Below are 9419 nucleotides of genomic sequence, written 5' to 3'. Positions count from 1 at the left end.
TCTGTGTTTAGTTTTCTTCAGTCTCTTTACCAACCTCTGACTTTTCTTCTAGCTGTCTGAATTGTAGGTCCTTCCAGGACTTGGCCCTGGGATCTTTTCTCTGTTCTATTTATACTCTCAAAATGATCTCATTCAATCTCTGGACTTTAAATGTCACTTTTATTCTGACACCTCTCAAATAGATATTCCTTGCTTTAATATCTCTTCTGAAATTCGGACACATAAATAGAAAAATCACCTGATTTTTTCTTTTGGAAAGTTATCCACTTAAAGCTGCCATTTTCACCATAAAAGTCTTGATCAATCTCTCCTCCTAAACACACTTTCTGCTTTCTTACTCCTCTTCTTCTCAATAGTGTACCACCAACCTCCCAGTCTCAAGCCCAAACCTTACATCCCTCCCTTGTTTATTTCCCATATCCAATTTGTATACCAGTCCTCTTGTTACTCTTGCTAAATATATCTTGAATCTGTCTCTTTCTCTCAATTTTTATTTTACTATCGTAGACTGTCACCCTCATCTTTTGCCTGAAACTTCTTTTATCTGAAGTGTCCTCTTTGCTTCTACTTTGACCCTCTCTAACAACAATTAAAGAACAACAATCTTTAATCTGGTTGCTTTTAATACTTCCTTAAGCTTGCATTATATCTTTATGAAATCCATACTCCTCAGAAGCCCACTCTGACCCTAATCTTTCCTATATCTCCTAACTTATCTTTTTTTACATTTATTTTTTATTGAAGTATAGTTAATTTACAATGTTGTATTAGTTTCTGTTGTACAGCAAAGTGATTCAGTTTTATATATACATTCTTTTTCATATTCTTTTCCATTATGGTTTATTACAGGATATTTAATATAGTTCCCTGTGCTATACAGTAAGACCTTGTTTTTTATCCATTCTACATATAATAGTTTGCATCTGCTAACCCCAAACTCCCAATCCATCCTTCCCCACCCCTTTCCCTCTTGGTATCTATGTCTGTATCTATGTCTATGAGTCTGTTACTATTTTATAGATAAGTTCATAAGTTCATTTGTGTCATATTGTAGATTCTACATATAAGTGATATATGGTATTTGTCTTTCTTTTTCTGACTTCTTTCACTTAATATGATAATCTCTCAGGCAATTCATGTTGCTGCAAATGGCATTATTTCATTCTTTTTTATGGCTGAGTAGTATTTCATTTTATATATGTATATACATACACACACATTATATATATACATACACTTTATGATGTATATACATTATACATCATTATATATATATACATACATATATATGTATGTATGTGTGTGTGTGTGTGTGTGTGTATATATATGACCCTAAGAATGACTCATGGATCTTTGCCCTGGCCATGCTTCTGAGCAGCACTTTAGTCTACAACAGCATGAGCACCATCAATAATGATGCATTGGAGAAACTGCAGTATCCTTACCAGTTTTACTGAGAAATTGATGAGAATGGAGACCAAACTGGATTTCCCTTCCCTGTGGCCAAGTTGCCTTTGGTGGAGCAGTGGGGACCCATGGCAAAAAATAGTATTTACAATAATTTTTATGAGGAAAATGTGGGAATTGTGGGTAGAAAGTTCCATTTCCTTAACCAAGTCCTAGTTATATGACAGAGTTCACAGAACTCATCAGGGCCAAATCCTCTCCCAAAACGGGTGGAGTAGAAGATTCCACAGAGTTTGTGAGTTTCTTTCCAGACTTTATCTGGACTGTACAGGATTTTACCCTGGAGCTGAACTTACATGGTCACCCTATCACAGAAGATGAGTACCTGGAGAATGCCTTGAAACTGATTCCAGGTATCCGAGCATGACCTTGGTAGTGGGTGGTCCAATAGAGGGTGGGATCTAGGAAACACTGTCCATCATTTCTGGGGTTGCATTTATATTTGAGACTAGATCAAGGCCCATAGAAATGGTGACTGAGACCTAGGTTGTTATTCCTTGATAAGTTCTAGTGACTACAGTTAAACTCACCCAAGAAGAATAGGGCTTAACAAAATGAAATTATTCAAAACTAATTTGTACCTTAACATTTGGATACAATGGGTACTAAAACTTTTCAAAGACCAGATGCTTGCTTTCCTTATTATGCTTCTCCCTTTTTCAGTTGAGGAAAACAATGAATTATATAATTGTTAGGCATAAAATCACAATGAAGAATATATTTCCGTTAGTTTGTACACTTCTCAAGGAGAGATATAACTTTCTAGAGTACGGATAATTGTATCTTCTACAAAAAGTGACTTTAAACCCTAAAAAAACCTGATGATCTACTTTCAATCTATACTTTTCATTATTTCTGTTAACAGCCAGATCCTTCATTTTACTTTCCTCATCATATCATTCTTTTTTTTATTCTAACATACTTATTCACTCGGTCACTATTTTAAATTAATACATTATTTTAATGAATTGTATTTAGGTGGGTGAGTACTTGACAAAAGCAGAGTGTTTATGGAGTAGTGCTAAGTTCTTCAAATTACATTTAGGTTCCTTTTAGTCTTCAGAGTTTGTACCAAAAATAGCTAGTCTTATTTGTATTATGTGAATTCAATCAATGAAGTTTTCCTTAACTGAACAAGGTATCTATTTCCTATGTTAATCATTACTCCATTATCTTTTCTTTTTTTTTTTTTTTTTTTTTGTGGTACGCGGGACTCTCACTGTTGTGGCCTCTCCCGTTGCAGAGCACAGGCTCTGGATGTGCAGGCTCAGCGGCCATGGCTCACGGACGTAGGCGCTCCGCGGCATGTGGGATCTTCCCAGACCGGGGCACGAACCTGTGTCCCCTGCATCGGCAGGTGGACTCTCAACCACTGTGCCACCAGGGAAGCCCTACTCCATTATCTTTGTTTGTAGTTCTTCTTCATTTTGTTCCTATAGTTTACTTCCAAGGTGGGCTGGAGTAGACCGGAAATTGATATTTGGTCATCATTCATTAAATCACTTATTCGATAAAAATCTAATGAACTGGGTACCATGTTTGTTTCTGTGCAAACAAGCCTTAAGTTTCTTTACTTGGAGAGGCTGTTTCCTAAAATTTCTTTCCAGTGATATGTCATTCATGTGAATCTCATTTGCAATTTATATGAATATGTTAGAGGAATTCTATGAGCATAGAAGATTCCAAACATCAAAAATCCATAGTCATAAAAATCTTTAGCTGCATTATCCCAAGACTGTGCTGTTTTCTCCCTCAGGTCAGAATCCCAAAGTTAAAAATTCCAACATATCTAAGGAGTGTATCAGGCAATTTTTTCCAAAATGGAAGTGTTTTTTCTCTGACCGGCCAATACATGAAAAGGAATTCCTAGCCCATATTGAGGAGGTTTTGGAAAACCAACTGGATCCTAAATTCAAGGAACAATTGAAAAATTTCTGTTCTTATATCTTCACCCATGCAAGGCCCAAGACCCTCAGGGAAGGGGTGAAGGTCACTGGGAATCATGAGTCTCCTTTTCTAAAATTATATTTCTGATGGCCTGATATGTGTTGACTATTTATTTATAGTATGTGTTCTTCAGTAGTTTTGTTTCATTGTGTATAGAAGTGTGTATTTATAAAAAAAATAGTAATGCCCCAGAGAGAGATGTGTATGTGTTTTAGAAATTCTCTCTCATCATCGGATTAACAAATTCCTTTCCAAAACCCCTTGTCACTGCTATCTGGGGTTCCTGAATTTAAGAAGAATCCTACTGTTGATGATAAAATCACTAACTGGGTATACAAACAGAGTATATTATCTTCTCGGGTTAGTCCTATACGTCTTTTTCTTGAGGAGACTTCTTAAGAGTTTAAACCAGTCCAAAATAACTATTAGTTTCTGAGTTCCTGAAAATCCATGAGAAGTTTAGGAATTAGGAATAAATATTATTTTAATTATCCTGCCAAATCTATCTGTGCAGTCTGTATTTTTCTTTTAATTTGTGTTAAAGTGAAATAAATTTTCTCAGACAATTATGTTAGATGAAGATAGATATTTAACATTTTTTAATGTTATGGCTTGGAGAATAATAAAGAGTAAATGTGAAAATGAAGGTGATGATAGTAGAAATAAGTAGGTCTGTGTGAGTGTGTGTGTGTGGTTTTAGAATCGTAATTTCAGAATCTTGGATCTCATTGAGTAAGAAATTGGTATTTATCAATATTTCCTGCTTTATTCAGGGCTGGGGATTCTGGTGGTAACCTATGTGGATGCCATTAATACTGGAACAGTTCCTTGTTTGGAGAATACAGTGACACCTCTGGCCCAGCTGGAGAACCAAGCAGCCGTGCAGAAGGCAGCCAACCACTACAGTGAGCAGATGACCCAGCGACTGAGCTTCCCCACAGACACGCTCCAGAAGCTGCTGGAGGTGCACACAGCTTGTGAGAGGGAAATCATTGCAGTCTTCATGGGGAGCTCCTTCAAGGATTACCGACAGAAGTTCCAGAAGAAGCTCATGGTACTTTGTCTTAGCATGAGTCCTTCTTGATTCTTGCCCTTCTGGAATGATGTCTGGAGTTTATCTGCTATTCAGGGAAAAACAGTCTGGATTCTCATGAGAGAGAGATGTTAGAGGACTATATTTCCTTCTTTTTCTTTAAAGCTAGGGAAATTTTTCAGGACCTGTCTGATCTCTCAAGCAGCAGCAACATTGATTTCTCCTTTAGTGAATTGTGGCATGGTTCCAGAACTCCCCTAAGTCATTCCTGATCTGGATATAATCACTCCTATCCCTAGATACTTGATTTCCTTGGTCAAACTCTCTTAACAAAGATCCTTCTTTATATTTACTTTCTTCTTTAGTTGTCTTATTGTTTTAATGAAGATAGAGCCACAGGATGCTACAGTTACTAAGAACGATAGAGAATAGATAATTCAACCTCAGCATTTCACACATGAAGAACCTGAGGCCCAGGGACGTTAAGAAAGTTTTCCATAGTCTTGCAGAGATTTCAGAGTTGGGAGTAAATCTCTGTATTCTGGCTACATTGCTTGTGTTTCTCCACTAGAATGCTTTTCTCACAAGGACCGCAGTTGGACCAATCTTTCTACCAGGTTCCTTGGAAATCTATCTCCTCTGTTCCTTGCTTCTGGTGACATCCCTCTACTTTTCCCTGCAGGAAATCATAAAGAACAAGAAGGAGGGTTTCCTGCCGCAGAATGAAGAGGCATCTGTCAAATACTGCCAGGCTAAACTTGATCAGTTTTCAAAGGCCCTAATGGAAAGTATTTCAGCAGGAACTTTCTCTGTTCCTGGAGGGTACAAACTCTACAGGAAAGCAAAGGAAAGGTTTGAATGGGATTATTGCCAAGTACCCAGGAAAGAAGTGAAGGTGAGGGATAAGGGGAGCATGGGGAGCCTACATAATAGAGTCAAGGGGGTTTCCTGAGAATCTGAGAGCACAGCACCAGGTGTGGGTAATGAGAGAACATGGGCATATCATGACAGCTTTAGCTCTCAAGGCCCATTACATGCTATTTATCCCTGAGGAGGAATGTCCAGTCCCCAAAAACAAGTATGGATTTCTAAAATCCACCAGAGACAGAACAGAAGTTATTCATTTTCTTTATCCAAAAACATGACATTTAATGTGCCACATGCTGAGGATTTATGATGCAAAGTCAGAATCTTTGTACTCAAGGCTAATTAAAGTGAGAGAGGAAGCCAAATAAATAGACAATTGTATACGGAGGAATAACGCTTATGAAACTGTGATCCTGGGCTGCACTGCTGGTGGTAATAAACATCATAATAACAATACAAAGAATATATATCGAACTGTTATTGCCTATAGGTATAATGTTAAGCTCTTTCTCTAGAGATTTAAATTTAATCCTCCAAAAGATGTTCTGAAGCATCTACTCTTATTACCCACATTTTATATATGTGAACTAGGAGGCACAGGATGGTTAAATAACTTGCCTAAATTTACACACTAGCAAGTGGTAGGAGAGAACGGCTGCATAGATTAGAGTCTGACTTTCACATTGGCACATAGTCTAGGAAAATTTCCTGAAAAAGAGGGGGATGTAAGTTGAAATATTTGTACATGTTGTTCAGGTTGAGATGTTATCCAAAGGGAAGAGCCCCAGGTAAACATGCAAATATATGAGACTGTGGGTTTGTACAACTGTGTTTAGTTCTGACTGCTTGATATCTGGAGCAGATGGAAGGAAGTAGCACTGGGCAGGGAACTGGAGAGAGATAGGGAGAGTCTCTGGTGACACTCGGGAGCTTGAATGCTTTGTAGGAGGATCCTGGAGCATTTTAAGAAGAAAGTAAAAATGACATGGATGGACTTGTTTGTACAGAACAAGTCTCCTCAGTAGGAATCTAAAGTGCTTTGGTCCTTCTTAATTCCTCAGGCATATGAGGTGCTCCAGAGCTTCCTGCAGTCTCAGGTGGCAACTGAGAAATCCATTCTGCAAGCAGATGAAGCCCTGACCTATAGGGAGAAGGCCATAGCAGGTATGGGGCAGGGCTTAACTCTTAGCAGGGTTGGGATGTTCCTGCAATGCCCTCTGACAGATTGAATGAAGACGTTTCCAAAATAATGAGCTTCCAATTCTTTTGTGGAATACACTCTCGCTAAATCTGAAAATAACAGAGTTGTGGTTGGACATCAGCCAGACGGTCAAGGCCCTTCCCATCATATTCTCAAACCTGCTCTTGATGGTGTGGCACCAGGTGAATTCAGAGATTTCTCACCCTCTTTTTCAAATTTGATTTGATCTCTGATCCCAAGAAGGTAGAATTTGAGCCTGATCAGCTACTTTCTTCTTTTACTGAAACCTTAATGGGGCAGAGGAGTGAGCCAGGAAGGAGGCAGCTGAGAAGGAAGAGGAATTGCTAAGACAGAAACACTGGGAGCAGCAACAGCAGATGGAGGCTCAAGAGAGAAGCCTCAGGGAAGCATAATCTGACTGAGAGAGAAGCTGGAGAGGGAAAGAGAAAACCTTCTGAGAGAGCAGAAAAGGATCCTGGAGCACAGGCTGAAGGTAAGTCTGGCATGGCCTCACTAGTTCCTGACAGTCATTGACCTGGCACATCAGGAAGGAATGGGTGAAAGTTAAAGCAAAATTAAAAAAAAAAAAAAAGCGGGCTTCCCTGGTGGCGCAGTGGTTGAGAGTCCGCCTGCCGATGCAGGGGATGCGGGTTCGTGCCCCGGTCTGGGAGGATCCCACGTGCCGTGGAGCGGCTGGGCCCGTGAGCCATGGCTGCTGGGCCTGCGCGTCCGGAGCCTGTGCTCCACAACGGGAGGGGCCACAACAGTGGGAGGCCCGTGTACCATAAAAAAAAAAAACAAAAAAAACGCACTACTGCCATTTACTGCATTTGATTCACTCAAAGTTTTGAATCCTGGCTTTTCAAAAGATCTTTGAATTCTGCTCCACACTGAGACCCTGGAGAGTCCAGGATGACCTTGGCCCCTCCAAGTCCTTGAAGAAAATAAATAACCTCGCCAAGATTGTAGATTCTCTATAGCTGAGATTCTAGGAAGATCCCATGGAGCCCAAATTATTCAGGGTTTCATGGATTATCAAGTAGCTATTCCATCTAGGTGTTTTTAATATTAGCGGCAATTGGGTGTTTTGCTAAGATCATTGTCAATGGTCAGGAACCCTACTAGCACCAAAGACCCTGATTTGGGTCTATGCTGACCTAAAACTATCTGATATGTCCAGACATAGAAGTGTGGGGAACTGACACCTTATAAACTTGCTGTAGTTTTCTCCAGGTGTGGATAGCTTGCCTGTGTTACCACATAGAATTGGGGGAATTCTCTTTCCCATCTAGAAGTGTTTATATGGGATTTCTTGATCAGCTTATAAGTTCCCATTATTTCCACGATATGGGTGACCATGCCATCCCAAATGGGACTGATAATTTGTGCAAGTGAACTAATAGCTCTCTCCCAACCCTAAGTTTTGGTTGGAACATATGATTGCATTTGTCCTCATGCCTGACTTAGAACCCTAGCAAAACCCTAATTGTGTATGAATATCAGTAAGGTTGGGAACTATCCTTCCTCTCACTGTCCAGGTCTAAACCAGAAGATATTCTTTGCTTCAAATATTGTCTTTTGATGATCTAATAAGAGAGAATAATTATATGTGTCAAACAGAGACAATTTAACACAGTTCTTAAATATAAAATCTGACTCTTGAAAAAATGGGGATTTTCAAAGGTTCGCTTTTTCCTCTGCCCACAATCCTTTGTTTTAGGTTCAAAACGATCTGCTTACTGAAGGATTTAGTAATGAATCTGAGCAGATGAAAGAAGAGATGAATCGTCTAAGAAAAATAATTGAGAATAATAAAAAGGATAAGACTCCCTGGATTGCACGGACCTTGGACACACTTTCCACTAAAGCAACTGCAATTCTGTCTGTTCCTGCTAAACTAATTGGTCAGGGTCTGAAGGGCCTGAGCTCACTGTTTAAATAGGATTAGCTTTTATTTTAAGGAAATTATAGAATGTGGATATATGCTCTGCCCTATTTTTGGCATGTATGTTTTTTAGTTTCACTCAGAAATCTTTAAACATAAAAAGTGCCTACTAGGGCTTCCCTGGTGGCACAGTGGTTGAGAGTCCACCTGCTAATGCAGGGGACACGGGTTCGTGCCCCGGTCTGGGAAGATCCCACATGCCGTGGAGCAGCTGGGCCCGTGAGCCATGGCCGCTGAGCCTGCGCGTCCGGAGCCTGTGCTCCGCAATGGGAGAGGCCACAACAGTGAGAGGCCCGCGTACCGCAAAAAAAAAAAAAAAAAAAAAAGTGCCTACTGGAGGATATCACTGCCTGACACACTTTAGATAGATTAAATGTTGGTTTTATTAGTTAGTTTAAAGGGAAAAACAAATAACTTTATAACAAAGCCAATAACTTTGGCCTATAGACCAAATCTGCCCTGCTATTTTTGTAAGTAAAATTTTATTGGCCCAATACCACACTCATTCATTTGCATATTGTCTCTGGCTGCTTTCATGGCACAACATCTGCAGAGTTGAATAGTTGCAACAAACACTGTTTGACCCATAAAATAGAAAGTATTTCCTCTTGGGTCCTTTACAGAAAAAGTTTGCCACTTGCTGTTTTAGGAGATAGAAAGAGACTAAATTTGCAATAGAGGTAAAAATTACCTTGAAAAAACATGTCAAGAATGACACTGAAAGTCACAAAAGAATTATATAATTTATACATATTAAAGTCAATTCTCCTCTAATTCACTTATAAATTTAATGTGTTCTGTGGTAAATCTATGTTTTTATAAAGAGAGGTAGGCTACTACCTTTCTACATGTTTAAATGGAAATGCTTAACATACTTTTAAAAATTGTCAGGATAATACAGAAGAAAAGTAAAGAAGAGGAGCCATATCTGCTCCATATGAAAACCTGTTCTAGAGCTG

At 39.2% G+C, this 9419-nt stretch overlaps 1 pseudogene across 1 annotated transcript; it reads left to right on the top strand.

Moving 5' to 3' along the window:
- Nucleotides 1–1334: 1334 nt before the first annotated feature.
- LOC307068720 (guanylate-binding protein 6-like) lies at nucleotides 1335–8457 on the top strand (annotated as a pseudogene). Its single transcript has 8 exons — nucleotides 1335–1435; nucleotides 1624–1820; nucleotides 3224–3469; nucleotides 4188–4468; nucleotides 5130–5342; nucleotides 6376–6478; nucleotides 6816–7008; nucleotides 8236–8457. The product of its transcript is annotated as a guanylate-binding protein 6-like (transcript).
- The last annotated feature ends 962 nt before the right edge of the window (nucleotides 8458–9419 follow it).

The sequence above is a fragment of the Hyperoodon ampullatus genome (genome assembly GCF_949752795.1).
Source record: "Hyperoodon ampullatus genome assembly, chromosome: 2".
Classification (NCBI taxonomy): domain Eukaryota; kingdom Metazoa; phylum Chordata; class Mammalia; order Artiodactyla; family Ziphiidae; genus Hyperoodon; species Hyperoodon ampullatus.
The sequence above is the reverse complement of the archived record's forward strand: the minus strand, read 5'-3'. Positions and strand labels throughout refer to the sequence as shown.